Raw genomic sequence first — 16,409 nt, forward strand, 5'->3', positions numbered from 1 at the left:
CGGCGGGGTGGCTTTCCCGGCGCGGCGCCGCCTCAGCTCGGCGCGCCCTCCGCGGCCTGCGGGACCGGCCCCGTGCCGCCTTCCTGCCGGGCCGCGCTCCCTCCGCGCCGCTTTCCCGCCGCCGCCCTCGGCCCTGGGTGGGCGCCGCGCCCGGGAGTGCTCGGTGGGGCCGGGCGGGAGGCGGAGCGGGCCCGGGGCTTCAAGCGGCTGGGGCGGCCCGGGCTCTACCGGGTGAGTCTCGGGGCTTCGCCGGGATCGGCCCAGGTGCTGTCGGTGGCGGCAGCCGGCTCCGGTTGTGACAAACCCCATGTGGGCGTCCCGGGCTCTCCCCGCTCGCCGGGACCGGCCCGGCGCCGTGGGAGCACAGGTGGGTGCCCAGGTAGTGGCGGAGCTGTGTGTTCCTCAGGGACGGGCGGCTGTCCCGGGCAGCGGGGCCTTGTGGGGCTCCGTGGGCCCCGCCGCTTCCCGGGGCTGACCTTGGCTCCGGGCACCGCGAGCGTGACTAACAGCAGCGGCTGTTCCGGGAGGGACAGACCCACAGGCTGACTTTATCTGCAGTCCCCAGGGCAGGTGACTAAAGGCAGGTTAGTGGTTCTACCGCCCAAAAAGGTCTAAATGGCAGATAGTACTTGTGGCCTCCCTGGTTTCTTGGAAGCAACAGGCTGCAAAGTGGCTCACACAAGTTTCCAGTGCCCATCAAGTCAGCAGGCCTGGGTTTACTGAGTTTTGCCACAGGTTTGAAGTTGGCGAACGTGTGTTTTTGGAGCGTAACTGGGTCCTGCTGCTCGGGGGAAGGTGTGGGCAGGGGGATGTGGGACCTGGCTGTAGGGATCACTGTCACTCCCTGAGGTATATCTCCCTTGGTCCAGGAGTTTTGGGCTCCTAGATTTGGGAAAACACCACTGGCGTTCACCTGTCCAAAATGAGATTAAAATCTTTTTTTTGTATTAAAAAAACAAAGAATTTGCCTATTTTCTCTTAGCCCTTCCAGGCGGGAGCTTCTTTCTACCATCCATTTCTCTTATGTGGTTGATTAACTAATGCCTCTTGCCTTGTGAGTACTGTTCTTAACAAAACTTGCTATTTAACTTTCCAAATGGAATGCTGTCTCATCCCACCTTTACCTTTACAGATTCCTTTCCTCACTTCTGGAGTTTCTAATTCTTAGGGTTTTTCACGCAGTCTCTGCTGCTATACCAAGCATCCTAAACCACTTATTCATTCTTCCCAATGCTTGTCACTGCACTCTTCTCTCCTAAATATAGGGTAGTATGCCAACAGAAGGAGCTTGAGAGCAGGCTGAAGTGCTGGGAACACCACTGTTTACTCAGAGGAGTAATCAGCAAAGCCTGGCTGATTCCAGGTCGCACCGACTCCTTGCTGCAGTTCATGCTCACTTCTTTGGGAGCTGGCACAAATGCTCCAATAACTGGGAGATGTTGCTGACAGCATCTGCTGGCTTAGACATACCCATTTCTTTAAGCATTGTGTAAATAGAGTTGTAAACTCTGCTTGATTGTTGGCATCACACCTGGAGAATCAGTACGAATTATGGGGCTGATAGCTGTAAGGTGTTCTGCTCACTCTATACCAGTAAGTTTTGTATGTGTGGGATTTGTTGACCCCAGGCACTTGTCTGCTGTTGGAAACACTGGTTCTTGTTGGTAACTTACCCACTCTGTTCTCCTCGTGTCCCAGTACCTGGAGTGCTCAGCTGGCTGCTCTGGGAGTGAAGGAGGGTGTGTGACAGGCAGAGTGGGGGCAAAGGAGGGTGTGTGACCCACAGAGTGGGACCCTTTGCCAGCTCCAGCCGTGCAGCTCCTGGTCAGAGCTGGCCCATTGCTCTGGCCATGGCTTGTCTTCCACGGGCGGCTGCTCTGGAGGAATTCTGGCTGCCTGTCCTGGGCAGAGCCATGCTCTGACAGCGAGGGGTGGTGTTGGAGGGAGCCCTGCTGCATCCTGGCTTGTGTGAGCGTGCCAGCAGACAGGCCTGGGAGTGCTCTGGGGCTCTGCACTGAGCACCAGTGGGCACCGAGGGGGAAGAGAACGGTGTGGTTGCAGCAGCCAGATCCTGGGGAGGTTTTCATGCAGCACAGGTGTGAGGTGCAGTGTGTTGTCAGCCTAGCTGAGAAGGTGTGATGGTTCTGCCCTGGCAGGAGTGGTGTTGCTCACCAGTAGGAATGGTCTCTCCTTGCCTTTTCCTTGTTCCTTGGAGAGATAGTGAGACAAATTGTCCTGGACAGGTATCTCCAAGGGTGCCGTGCCAGCCTGGGGAGGAACTCTAGCTGATGGAGTAAAGGTCTGCCTCGTTCTGGGAGTAGCAGCTATCTGAAAAGTTTTGTGGAGATGATTTTGGGTGGTTTGTGCCTTTACTCCTGTTAGCTGAGGAATAATACTGAGGAGTTAAGTCTAGTGATGATTAATTTGAGTGAGGAAAATGCAAACGCTGAATTCTTCTTAGGCAAACAGGGGTCATGTAAATAAATGCCTCTGGCATTCTTTGTGGTGCTTGCAGACTGTCTACCAATTACTTCTGGTCTCTTGCTGAATCAGTGGGAGGCTGTTGCTCCTTGAGCTCCGAGTACTTTGGCGGTGATTTGGGTGAAATACAAATAAACACAGTTGGATTGACCTAGTGTATCTGAGCTCTTGGTATGCTGAAAATGTTTGTTCTTAGAATGTTTGTGCAGTCTGGAGAGCTCTGTACCTTAAACCCATTTTGCAAAGGACTGTGACCATGTTTAAGCTGTGAAAAATAAAATATCAACCCGAAGAACCTGTGCTTTTAGGGTTTGTTCTGTGAGATTGAATTTGAGCAAACTACTAAGGTGCTGCTGGATGGAAAGTTAATGTATTAACCTATGTGAACACTCTGCATAGGTGCACATTCTAGTCTGGTGCCTTCTGTCTGTGTATCTCTCTCTGTGCTTATCTGTTGACTGAAACTGTCTCTGGTTCAGCTTTTCTGGGATAAAATTTTAGCTTGCCAGTAAGAAAGATGGTTGTGTGTGTTTGATGTTACCAGTATTTTTGTCAGTGGATTTTTCATGAGCATCTGAACTGCTCTGCTGATGCAGCAGTGTCTGAAGGAGATGATCCAAGTCCCCATGTCAGGTAGGCCCCATCCCTGTGCAAAGCCTGAGCTGGTCACTTGGTGACCAGCAGAAAGCTCCCTGGCTCTTGTGCCTGTTTTGTGAGCTGTTCTGAGTCAGTGAGGAGGAGGAGATGGGGCAGGGTGAGTGGCATGACTTTGACTGGAGTTGGGCGGGCAGCAGGGGCCTCCTGTTTTCCTGAATGCATGTCCTGCTCAAGGTCACCTCACTGCTGGTTTTTCAGAGCCTTGAGGCACCCTAGGAGATTCCCTGGAATCTCTGCCCATGGCAGCAGTTTCCAAATCTGGGGTCCTGTCCCTGGACAATGTGTTGGGACCCAAGAGCCAGAGGGGGCTGCAGGGCTACCAAGTGCTCCTTCATCTCCTTCCTGTGGCCCTCTGCCCTGTCTGTGGGGAACTCACAATGGCTGCCAAACCCCAGCACAAATGGTGTTCAGCTCTGTGGTCCCTGGCTGTGTCACTGTCAGGCCATGCCAGTGGCACTGTGCTGGTCCTGGGGTGAGGTAGCAGAGGGCTGTGCAGGAGGGCTGAGCTGGGTAAGCCTCACTGCTTTTGGAGCAGAGAGGTCAGACCCCAGACATGCCCTTGTGGTGCCTGCAGTCATTTTGCTCAGCTGACCTGTTTTGTCCCTGGGTTAACTTTCTGCAGTTTAGTAACCTGGATTTTCCATGGAAGGAGCTTGTGATTCCCCAACCAGGAGGAGTTTGTCAATAGCTCAGCGCTGCAGAGGGGAAAAAAAAGTGACACCCAGCCTGGAGCACCCCCAGGCATGCGGGCATGGTTCCTGTGGTGGGCATGGTTCCTGTGGTGGGTTAGATCAGAGCAAGTGGTCACCTCACAGCTCACAAAACAGGCACAAGAGCCAGGGAGCTTTTGCTGGTCACCAAGTGACCAGCTCATGGTTTGATGCTCTTAAAAGGGCCCATCTCTTTCTCTGCTTTCAGCTGTGCCCTCTTGCCTCCTCCCAGGGGCCAGCTGTGGTGCTGAGCTAATGCATTGAGCAGTTGATTCTGCTGATTCGGTGTAAAGTTGGTGGTTTTTTTCAGCTTGACCCTTTATTCCCTCTGCAAGGGAAGGATGTTGGACCATCCTTGAAGGCAGGAAGCCATTGGATCAGCAGAGCTCTCCCTTCGTAATGGTGCTCTTGGCCATAACAGATATTTACTTTTTGAGGGTTGAGTTGTCCCCCTGTTTCACTGTCCTGCAGGCATCCTCTAGGCCTGGAGAGTGATTCTTGGTGGGATTCAAAGTACTGTCTGGCTTTGACATGCAAGAGGGTGAGGCTTGGAAACTGCAATAAAATTTGTCCCAGCCCCACTGGGTTCAACTTTGTTTAGGGTTTTTCTTTAGAAAGCCACGCTCAGAGCCTCATCTGACCTGTAAAAATGTATCTGAGTGAAGGTTTCCGCTCGTGAATTCTCTTTTCTCACCTTGTGGTCTCACCACAGTGCTTTTGCCGTCACTGCAACCCCAATAAGAATATGGTGTGTCTTTCCTGCTGTACTTTCTGGGAAGGGCTCGATTCATAGAGGGTTTCCACAGGCAGATTCTAAAATATTTTGTGTGCTGGTTTCTCTGAGCATTCCAGCAAACTGGCTCAGAAGCCCCTTCCTGCAGTCCTTGGTAGATCCTGCTCGTTAGGGACCTGACGGGCCGCATTCCTGCCCTCCCTCCTCTGGGGTGGAGAGGTGGTTACAGAGAGGTTTCAGTTCAGGCTCACGTAGTTACAGGTCACAGGAGTGCTGGATGTGTCTGCTGAATTCACACGGGCTTCCCTCTTTTTTTGGACTAGACTGTGCATTTTGACTTCGGAAAGCTTAATCTTCTGTGAAGTATGTTCCTTAAGGGTGGGGATTAGCATTCAGTAATTTTGATGAGAGTTTCCAGTAGCAGATACTGATCATTTTATATCAGTCCCAAAGGCTAGGGATTGATTTTTGGATGAGCTTGAGTGATGGTTTGAACCAGCAGTTTTCCACTGAAGTGTTGAATCATGACAGGTGATATGGAAGCCTTGTGCCACTGTCACAACCTCAGACTGCAGTGTGGGGACTGTGTGCTGCTGGTCTTTGCTAGGCTGGCCCTAATTTCCTCTTCCCTCTTGCCCCCAAATGGGTTCTCCCAGGCTGTGTGGGAAGCACATCTCTTCCCAGAGCTTCCAGGATTTCCTTGGAAGTGTGCATGGCTTCTTTGGGACTTTTCAATTTCAGTGGAGAGGGACCAAGATCCCTGTGTGTAGTGCTTGGTTATTCAGCAGTCCAGGATACTGTACAGATTCCACTTTAATCAGGGTGGAAATAGTTGTGAGTTTTTCCAGTGTGAACATTTTGTAAAGCAGCTCTTCAGTATTGGTCTCTAGCTGGGAGTTTCCCATACAGCAAGAAGTTTCATCAGATCTTCTCTGAGTATTGCTGAAATGTGAGGTGTGACCTTCGTGTTGTGGCACTTGGGATTCCTGCAGGAAGGCTTTACACAGGTGTGGGCTTCTAGGTGGGGAATAAGAGGCATATTTGAGGCTGCAGTGATTCCCTGTTCGTGTCCCCTAGGCTTTCTGCTTAGGTCTTGACCTCTGTGGAGTGTGAGCTCTCTGTGCTGTAGGAGCTGACTCCTGCATGACAGACCATGCATGGTGTTTCCCCACCCCAAAGGAAATATTTCTAGTGGAATTTTTATGATAGTGCCTGGGGGCCTACATTAAGGGGATAAAAGGTGGTTATTCTAAAACCCTCTCTGAATTCAACTTCATAGGATCCTACCAGGAAGCTACACAGAATCAGTGTAGCTTTGTGTCTTTTTCTCTAAAAATCAGATTTCTGCCTCTTCAGATACAGGTAAAGGCTGGCTGGAGACAAGGGTGGGACTATGCCAATTCCAAGGGAGAATCTTCTTCCAGTGTTTTTCCTAAAATTCAAAACCTCCTTTGCCTATCTTCTGAAATTCCTTGGCATCTTTCCTTTCTCCTACCATAGCAAAAGCTTTAAGACATGTGGGAAAGTGTAATTGCAGAGGTACTGGCATCAGCTGAACTTAATGGGCACAAGCAGCTCATATAATTAATTTGTTTCATTAATTCTCAGTTTCAGTTCATTGAAAGCTTCTGCAGTGTGGTGTTTGTGCACAGAATAGCTGTTGTATGGGATGTGTAAGAGGTCCTGCAAGTTCTGCAGCACGGTCACAATGCAGATCTTCCCATCCTGAATGGGATAGAGGATCAGGAATGAGGCAGTGAGCCTTATTTTAATGAGTGTCCAGGTCATATCAGGTGTTTTTTAGGCTGGGCATTAACGTTTGTGTTGATGGCAGGAATTCTGAGTGATTGGACTGAGACTGTCACGTAATCTAGCATAAAGGTCTGTGCCATGCTGCTGTATGTGTTTCCATGGTATCAGTTCACTTCTCCAGGGTGAGCTGTGTGGCCAAAATGTGAAACTTTGTGTCCTCTACCTGGGGAATTCTGTGCTTCCAGTGGTGTTTATAAAGCCAGTGCTCCGTGTTTGTCTGTGTGCCTTGTGCTGGTTGCTCTTTCAAGAAAGAGTTACCAGATCTTAGAGTAAGATTTTGTTTGAATAGCAGGGGTCAGCCTCTAGGGAGGTAAGAAATTTGATCTGAGAATGACAATTGCTGAGATAAATAAAAATCTTCAGAAATGTCCAGAGAAAACTAAAGCAACGTATTGTAACAGTACTGCATGCAAAGCCCATGAACCCTTAGCACTAAAGTGTAAGAAAAGTGTAGGAATTGGGCTTTACAGCCTCATGAAAACTTTGTAGTCAAAGCTAACATGAAAAAGGGCTTCACTTGCTACTGGCAATGATGTAAAATTGTATATTGAGGGATTAAAGCTTTGAGCAGGCAGTGGTGCTCCCTGTGCAGTAATGGTGATAAGCCAGGATAAAAGTTGTGTGCGAATCTGTGTGCTGAATGTGGCAGAGGGAAATACTCCATGATTGCCATGGCTAATTTGGATGTGAGGTTTGCTTATTGAAGCCTCAGTCAGAGGTGGACGAGCTCCTGCACTCTGGAAGCACTGTTCCAGCCTGTGATGTGGTTCAGTCCCCACCCTCCCCTCAAACCAGCGTCCCAGCACCAGCACCATTGCACTGCACACCCATTATTCCTGAAAACTGGAATGCTGACCCTCCTCTTGGTTCTTGCTGCTCCACCAAAGCTCCTCCAATCTTTTAGTCATGGAGTCAGGTGGGAGTGGTCTGAGTGCTGCTGGCCTCCTCCTCCTCCTGCTTTCCCTGCTGGAGCCGGGTCCTGCTGGGACAGGAGCAGGTGGGGCCGTGCATCTCTCACACACCTCGGTGACTGAACGTGGCTGTGTGAGCTCAGCCTGCTCTGGCAGTGGGCTGTGCTTGCCCCTGGGTGTCCCAGCCTGCTCTGGCAGTGGGCTGTGCCTGCCCCTGGGTGTCCCTGCTCTGGCAGTGGGCTGTGCCTGCCCCTGGGTGTCCCTGCCCTGGCAGTGGGCTGTGCCTGCCCCTGGGTGTCCCTGCTCTGGCAGTGGGCTGTGCCTGGCCCTGGGTGTCCCTCCCTGCTCTGGCAGTGGGCTGTGCCTGGCCCTGGGTGTCCCTGCTCTGGCAGTGGGCTGTGCCTGGCCCTGGGTGTCCCTGCTCCTGCTCTGGCAGTGGGCTGTGCCTGGCCCTGGGTGTCCCAGGGGAGAGGGGTCGTGGTGCTGTCCTGCTGTCACAGGAAGAAGCTGTTTCCTGCAGACCTCTGCACTGCATCCTGGTGCTGTGTGCTTTGCTCCAGTGTGACCCAGCTCAGCAGCCTCCAGCCTTTTTCTCTTCCCTGAATGGCAGGCTCCTAAAGCCTCCCCTGGAGGTGCATAACTCTGTATAGGAAACTTAATCCTGCTGACTCCAGGTAAGCCTCTTCTCACTTTTTATGGATTTCTTACAGTCTGTTCACATGCTGGTTCAAAACCTTTGCCTTGATATGATGCTTCAGGAAATCCTTTGAGGCAGCTTCTCCCCTGTGCCACAAAGAAAGGCAGAGAGCAGAGGAGGCAGTGAGATTTAGGGTTTGGTTTTTTCTGAAGTTAAAATGAAGTTGAGATACTGCATACAGGGGCAGTTCTGAAGGCACACCTTGGCCACACATACCTGTGTGTTGGGATGAGTTGGTCAGTTCACATCCTGCTGGAAGAGCAATCTGCCACCAGCATGAGGGAGATCGTGGAGAGCAAGGCTGTGTGCAGAGCTCTGCCCTGGGAGTGTCTTCTGGACTGGTGTGGTGTGTGGCTTGGTCACTCCAGCTGGGAGCCCAGGAAAGATTGCTCCACATGCTGAAGTCCTCGTTTCTGGTCATATATGGGAATTAAGGCTGGCTGGGCTGACTCCCTAGGCAAGTGTTTAGGGGTGAGATTCTTCTTTAAGCAGTGACTAAGATGATTATTAGTGAATTCTGCACAGCTGACTCTGAGCCCTGTTTGGGACCAGCAGTTGTAGGCTGTGCCAACTGGAAAAGGTCAGCTGAAGCTTGGAGCTGCCTGGGCACACAGTGAGGTGTCTGCTTTGGAGCAAGGAAGAGCCACCCTCAGCTTCTGCAGAAGCAGATGGCTCAGCTCTGCAGCCTGAGCCCATCCAGGAGCAGACACCTTTCACTTCCCAGTGTCAGTGTCCACTGGCATGTACAGGAGCTTGTAAGCACACGGGTCTGCATCTCAAAAGAGCTTTTCTGCTCCAGTCTGGGAGTGGAGAAAGAATCTTGATGGGAAACTTGGTAATGTAAATCTACTCTTTAAGAGCTTGAGGATCAGCTGAAGGGGCCAGTGTCCTCCTGCTTGGGCTTTGTGGCAGCAGCCATCTGAGCTGATTTGCAAAGCACTTTCAGAGGCAAACAGTTGTCCTATTTACCTCCTCTCCTCAGTGGAGAGGAATTACCTGTGTCAGCAGAGCTGAGAAGTTATTTGTTATTTCAGGCTTGGTGGGGAGGAGTTTAAATTTGAACTCTTTTGGGTGTAGCTAAAGATCCTTCTGGAGCAGAAACACAGCAAACCATTGCAGCTCCCCATCTGTGTGGTGCTCCTGAATGGAAGCACAGCCCTTGGGGAGAATGGTGCTACCTCAGGAGCTGATACTGCCAAGCATAATGCTCCAGGTTTTTATCTTCAGCTGGTCTCTTGCACTCAACAGGTTGCCAGTGTAGAGGCTGTTGGTGCAGGAAAAGAGGTCTTGCAGCAGTGTCTCGTTCCATTTGTGGTTGCAGGCTTTAGAGAAGTCCCTCGCTTAGAAAAGTCACATGAGAAAAGCATTTCATGTATTTTTAGATGTCTTTTAAAGTGGCTTAATGGCTGAAAAGAAACCTGCATCAGGTCACTGGCCTGCCTGCTGCAGTTTGCCCAGGAGTGCTCGAGAGGACTGTTAATGTGGAATGGATCCAGTTAGAGCCTCCTGCTCTGAGGGAATTGCTGTGCCTGTACCAGGATGCAGCTGCTGTGGGAGGTGACCGTAGCTCTCAGTGTGTGCTGCTCAGATGCTGGTTAGGACAATAGTGGGAAATGAATGGGAGATGTCCAGCTGAACCCACTTTAATTTCTCTTTATCTTTGGAATTGTCTGGGTTTTCCTTGGTGTCTTTGTGCAGTGCTCTTGCCTGGCACAGTTTGTTGCAGGGTCCAGACTTGGTGTGCTCAGCTTCTCAGTTGGTTTGAGCAGGTGCTGCTGGCAGAAGAAGTCCTACCTTTCCCTTGTGAAAAGGAAAAGAGAAGGGGTCCTGCAGACCCCACATCCAGCCTGGAGGCTCACCAGATGGGAACTGGCCTCTTGTTTGTCTCTTTTTGCATTCCTTTAATGTGTGTCATTTCCCACATCCACTTCTCTGTGCACTATAACTCTTGTACCAGCACAAAGGGAAGAGAGGGCTGGGATGGGAAAGGTGGAAATGCTTCTTTGGGCAGTTACAATGATTAAAATGATGATATGGCTCCCTGTGGGTCTTCAAGCAGGCTGGACCACATCTGCCCTGTGAGGAAGAGGTAGGGAGAAAGCTCAGCCATTCCTCTCTCTGCAGATTTTCAATGTCTTTGCCAACATGGGAGGATGGATTACAGCTTGCAGGCCCCATGTTGCAGGATCCCTTGAGATCTCTGTGGGCCACTGAATAGGAGGAAGAGTTCACTGGTGTAGGAAGGAAGCATGATGCAGTGCATTGGAGAGTGGAAGTATGAGCTGACATCCTGGGGTGCACATGTGGGTGAGGTTATTGGTGTTTCAGATGTTTGGTGGCTGGGCTGTCATACCCCTGCCTACCAGATATGAAGAACATTTTTTCCAGGAGTCCTGCCCTTTAAGAATAAGCTGAAAGAATGGGAAGCAAATACAAGTGAAGAGAGCAAGGGACTTGAGAGAAGCCTCCTCTAAAAGCAGTAGTGTTTATGTAACAGCCAGCACCAAATATTCATATAAGATAAGCTGTGATTTTTACCTTGAAGCATCTGGTGGGGTGACCATTCAGTGACAGTGTGTAGGCAGGTGGTACAAGGGGCTGGAAAGCTGCAGGTTGCTCTCCTTGTTCTCTGAAACAATCTTGACCATAAATGATGAAAGTCTGTGTCTGACAAGAGGAGGAAGCAGTCAGACAATGTAAAACCTGGGAAAGGTGTGTGGTTTTCCTTGTTTACTTGCTAGAGTGCTTAATAATAGAAATAAGTAACTGAGGGGAAACTTACGTGTTTTCCATCTCTTGAAGCCTTTGGCTCAAGACAAAGTGCAAAAATCACTTTCATCAAGAGGTGGAAACTTCAGGGACCTGTGATCAGGTCTCAGTAGATGCTGGCCTTCAACATGATGTGGACATGGTTAAGAATATAATCTAAAGTACAAATGTTGAACTTTTAAATGTGACCTGCTAAACTAAATGAGTATTTAGCAAGAAAATTCATTATTCTTATCCCTCTCACTTAAAATGAGGGGGGCTGTCCTAAGAGCTCTTTGGAGATGCCTCTGCATCTCACTCAAAGCCCCAGATTGCTGCTTGATTTATGCCTCCTCAATGTGAGCCCAGGTTTCTGGGGATGAATTCTAACAGTGACCCTGGAGCAAGAGCAGGGTGGTCGGGGTGTGTGTGGCTAGTGAAGGTGCTCCCTGGGGGTTCCCCAGAAGCAGTGTCCTGCCTTGTGTTGTCTGGGCTGGCCTGGAGGCTGCTGTGTGCTGCTGGGCTGAGGCAGATGGACAGCTGCATGTGCCACTGCCAGCACTGCCTTGTAGGGACATGTGCCGGCTGTTTCTCAGAAGGCTCCTGGAGCTGGTGGCTCCTGCAAGCCTGGCCTTTTCCCTGGGTGCCTTTTAGTGCCTGTATAAATACCAGCAAGCTTCAGATGCATTGCAAATTCTGGCCCTTTTTTTAAACCCGAGTCATAAATAGGTTGGTGCTCACTTGTGGGTCCGGCAGAGCTGTCACTAGAAATGATGTAATGATTAAACTCGGCGTCGTGACGGCTTTCCTGCCGAGCTTCCCTCCCAGGTCTTGTTTTTCTGTTCTCTTCAGGAGCATCACAGGTGCCAGGTGAGATACATTTAGGGCCTGGAAAAAAGTTAATTTAGCAGAACTCGCTATGAAGTGGCGTTTCTTAGGATGAGACAGCCCAGCCACAGTCTGTCTTCTCCTTTTGATGCAGACACTGATTGTGCTCGCTCTGCTTCCCAGGGAGCCCGTCCCGGCTGCAGCACAGCTCTGCACTAGATTTTATAGTTACTGCTCTTTGGAATAAGTGTCATTTTAAAAGTATCCAGCCAAGAAAGAGCACAAGATGTAATTCCAGTGACGTTTGTGGATTTTTTTGTTTGGATTTTTTTTCTCCAGAAGGACAGTGGTTTCTATTAAAGGGAATTGGCAGTGCCTGGCCTTTAGCCCTGGGCGGGAGATGAGCTTTGAGGGCTCATCCCTTTGCTGCGGGGCCAGGGTGGTTTTCTGAACTCCTCAAACAGTGCAAAGCTCAAATCAAGCCATTCCTTGCACATCTGATGTTTTTGTAGTTAACCTGTTAAGCTTTTGTGTACGAAGCAGAGGTCCTGGGAAGGTATGAGAAACAAGCTATTTTTACTCCATCACAAATAGGGCTTGGCATGTTTATTTTAGACTCCGGAGCTGCTCAGGCCACTGTGGGGTTTTTTATAGTCTTCTACTGTTCCTGTCAGATTAAAAAATCAACTTGAACTCTGGAAATCACAGGAAAATAGGGTGCACCGGTGTACTTGGCTCCAGTGAGGCTCTGAGGAAGCTGCAGGGAGGAGTCGCCTGTGTTGTGCACTGTGCCAGTCTCAGGGTCTCCTGCATAGCAGAGAAGTCTTTTCTGAGCCACCAGCTGTCCATGGACTACGTGCCCTTCTATTGCATCAACTACCCTGCAGAGGAACAGTTCCCTTGCTGGGTGTCCTCACTGCATCTGTAAAAGTCCACAGCTGAATAACTTGAGGAGCTCTGGGGGCCAGAGCAGAGCTTGGCCATGAGGTGAGCAATGCTGCAGCAGGTCATTTGTGCCTCCTGCTCCACAGAAGGTTTCAGTTGCCAGGTCACCAGCATAGCTTTGAATAATTTTTTTTTGCTGCAGACAAGTTCACCAGGCAGCAGGAGGTGAAATTAATGAGACCAGCTCGTTTTCCTCCTGCCACTGGAGTCTGAAAAGGGAAGGATTTAGGTCAGTCTTGCTCAAAGAGTGGGAGGATGCATGGAGGGCCCTATTCCTGTCCCTGCATGGCCAGCTCTCTGCTCCTGCTGACGTGGTGTGGTTGAGGAGTGCCCCTTTAATTGCAGGTGTGCTTTGCACAGGCACTTCCAACTTCTAAGCTCTTTATCCCAGTTTATTATTAGAAGGAATTGAAAGTGTGGCCAGTGGTGTGCTCACTCCATGGTGGTGGTGTGCACGGTGTTCAGTGATGGGTCAGTGTTGTGCAAATGTGTAACACAAGCAGCCCAGATTCTCTGCCCACGCAGGCTTAACCTCTCCACTGAGGAGCCTGGGCAGCAGCCAGGGACTAGAGCTGGGGGCATCCTGTGAGCCCTGGGCTGATGCAGCCCTTTGGGGTGCGGGCAGCTGACCCCAGAGGCTGCAGTGCTGCAGAGTTTGTTATGAGATTCACTAATAAACAGCACTGGTACTAATTTCCAGTTAGAGCATTTTACACACTTAGTATTCTAAAGCTCATAATTACTGCTAAATCTGGCAAATGGCACCCCTTCTGAAGGGCAGATCTGTCACCCTTCCCTGCCATGGCACTCTGTGTTAGTTTGCAAGTGCACCCCACTTTGCCCTCCCAGCAAGCCTTTTGGCCACAGACCAGATGGGGAGTCCAGGTTGTCTGGGGCATTCCCTGGCACCCTGGGGGGTTCAGTCTATTCTGTGGGGTCATGGCTGTCTGTAGGTGCCCCTGCTCCTACAACAGGAAGGTTCGCCCTCCTTTGTTCTCTATCTTACACCTCGTTCTCCATTTTTTCCTATTTCAGAACCCATCTCTTCCTTGCCCATATCCCTCCAGATTCCCAGGTAACAGCCCTGTATTACTTTCTGCTCATCACTTTAAGCTCTGCTGCATCCATACCCAAACCTGGTGTTTGTGCTACATAGAGGTTTCATCTCTCAGCCTTGTCTGACTCGATGTCACCTCGGTGGCCTCATGAGTCTCCACACCCCAAAGCTCCCCTACAATTAGGTGGTGTGTGTTGGCTACCCTACACCAAAGACAAAAATCCCTAATGCAAATCACTGTACTTCAGCCTTGATTCCTCTCCCCATGTCCAATTAAGCAGTTTCTTAGGTGCAGTCTGCATACCAGTGCAGGAAATTAACATTTTTCACAATTTTTAGGCTTACCCAGCATCCTTACCCAGGGGCGGTTGGAACTGCTGCCATGGCTCCCTGCAGAGGTCCCAGCTAGCCATGGCCAGCAGTGCTCCATCAGGACCTCCTGCTTTATAGCTGTCCCTGAAGAATTTACAGCCTAAGCTGTAAGGATGGAAAAGGAGATAGAGGGGTCATGTAGCCCTGTTGTGCTGAGCAGTCACAGAGCTCCTCTAAGCTGATTGAGCTGATAGTGGTGAGGAACACTGGCAGGCACTTACCTGCCCCAGGTGCCTGGCCTGACAGGCATGTGTTCTTTCTCCCCAGCTCCCCACAGCACTGATGGAGATAACTGCAGTACCCCGGGGCTGTTTTCCCCCTCTCAGTTTCAAGAGCTTGATGAGCAGGAGGGATTTGTGGTGAGGATTGGGCTTTCAGCTTGGTTGTTATCTGTTGGGTTGAGTTAAGTCTGGCTTTCAGAAATAGGTAAGGCAACCAGGCTCAGAGTGTCTGGTCTGTTCTCCAGACAAAACACGAGCTTGACGACAGCGCTGTGTGTTTTGGATTAAGCAGGCCTGAATTTATTTGTCAATATTAATATTTGTGTACTGTGCAGCGCCAGTGAAAGTCTGTGCTCTGAAGGTTAAGCTGTGTTTAGTTGGTATCTGGTGCTCCAGGACCTGTATCAGTAATGGGATGGGTGCTGGGGAGCAGGATCTGCAATAGCCACCCTCTGCTGTGTGCTGTGCTTTGGACCTCCCAAAACCACAACTGCTGTGTCTGGGTTTTCCCTTCTGCAGGAGGGTTCGATATCCCTGTGGATGCAGTGTGTTTGGGTTGAAGGGCATGGATTGAGGTCTGTGTGCAGACAGGATACCCAGGTTAGGACACAGGCTGATCCATTTTCCCTGTTCATGTTTCTTTGCTGCGTCTGTAGAGGAGCAGGGCCTTGGGGGAGCTCTGGCATGTCTGCAGTGTAGTTGGCTTGTTACGTGCAGCGCTTGTGTCCTGGCAGCCCTGCTCACTGCTCAAATGGAGCTCCCAGAAATTGCTGCCAGTGGAACGCACTGTGGCTTTGTCAATGACAAAAATACCTAGTTCTTGAGAGAGTTACTTTGCATACAGAGTTACTGGTGTATTTTCTTTTGCTTATTGGACTGTTGAAACAGGGAGGAAGATAGATGTGAAAATAAACCTATTGTTGTTGGGTTGTGAATAAAGATGTTTTAATCCACGATTAAAATAGGATTTGGTGTATTGGTAGAGACCCAATGTTATTATGCAGAATAAATGTGTTTGTAGAAAAGTACCTGAAAAAAACCTAAAAGTGATACCTTAGGCAGCACAGCAGAGTTTTAAAAATCAGCAGCAATTTTGCCTGGCAGCCTGCAGATCTAAACGTGAAGCATTTCACAGCACTTGAATAATATAATAAATTTTGAAACAAAGTGGTTTAAAATATTTATTTATTGAAAATATACTCAGGGACTGGAATGCAACTACACTAACACTTAATATATTCCTGGAAGAGTAGTGTGGCTGGTCAGCATTTGTTTTCCAAACTCTATTTTCAGCTCTTCCAAACGTTTCCATAGGTGTTTTGGACAGCTTTTCCCTGGCGTGCTGCTGCCAGCAGGCTGGGAGAGCCAGTGTGACAGAAAGGCTCTGTGCTGAGCCCCCCACCATGGGAAACTTGCTGCTCTTTCCCAACAGTCCCAGAGCAGGATGCTGGGGGGGCTGTGACCTCCTTCCCCACCTGGCATGGGTCCCTTTCCCCAGGACAGGTGCAGCTGTGTGCTTAACCTTTGTTGCCAGAGGAATTCAGCCCTTCTGCCAAATGCCTCATTCTTCCTTTCCTGGGATGATCCAGCCTGTCCCCTGCTGAAACAGCCCTTCCTAGGGTCCTCTGTGACAAGGCTTCTCCTCCTGTGGCTCAGGGTGACCACCCACACTTGTCCTTCTCATGCACCCTTGAGCAAATTACTTTATTTCTTTTATTTCCCTTGTTTGCTGCACTGGCTTCACTCTGGCTTCTCCCATCCTCCTGATTTCCTCAAAACTGCGAACATGTCAGGTGCATTTCTTCAACACAATATCCCTAAGGGCAACTCTTGAATAATCCTTTCAATGAGGAGGAAGCCAGAGGGGTTGGGGTAGAGTGTCTCTAACCACGTTATCACTTGCAGCCTGAGACCTGGCAGGAGCTGACATCGACGTGCGCGTTGCTCCCGCAGAACAAACAGCCTTGCGAGTGGAGCCGCGTCTCTCCGAGGCCATGGTATACTTTGTTTTTGGGACAAAGACTACTTAGGCATCTGGATTGCATTGGGGATTTTAGGGGAAAGATAAATTATTAGTTTGCAGTGAATGGAGAATGACTCTGATTGCTCTGTGAGCGTGCTTTTGCCAGCTCACTGCTCACGGGCTGAATTCACGTTCCCGTGCTTCAGAAGGAGAAACAGCAACTGTGGAGGCTGCTGGCCGTGTCCTGGGAACAGGGGGCTGAGCAGACCTTTCC

General features: G+C 50.2%; 1 protein-coding gene across 2 annotated transcripts in view; it reads left to right on the forward strand.

Moving 5' to 3' along the window:
• DAG1 (dystroglycan 1) overlaps positions 1-16,409 on the forward strand; it is a 49,915-nt gene that overhangs the window by 305 nt on the left and 33,201 nt on the right. The window lies entirely within an intron of this gene.

The sequence above is a fragment of the Agelaius tricolor genome, unplaced genomic scaffold, assembly GCF_023055355.1.
Source record: "Agelaius tricolor isolate 1412-34295 unplaced genomic scaffold, bAgeTri1.0.p SCAF_14, whole genome shotgun sequence".
Lineage (NCBI taxonomy): Eukaryota > Metazoa > Chordata > Aves > Passeriformes > Icteridae > Agelaius > Agelaius tricolor.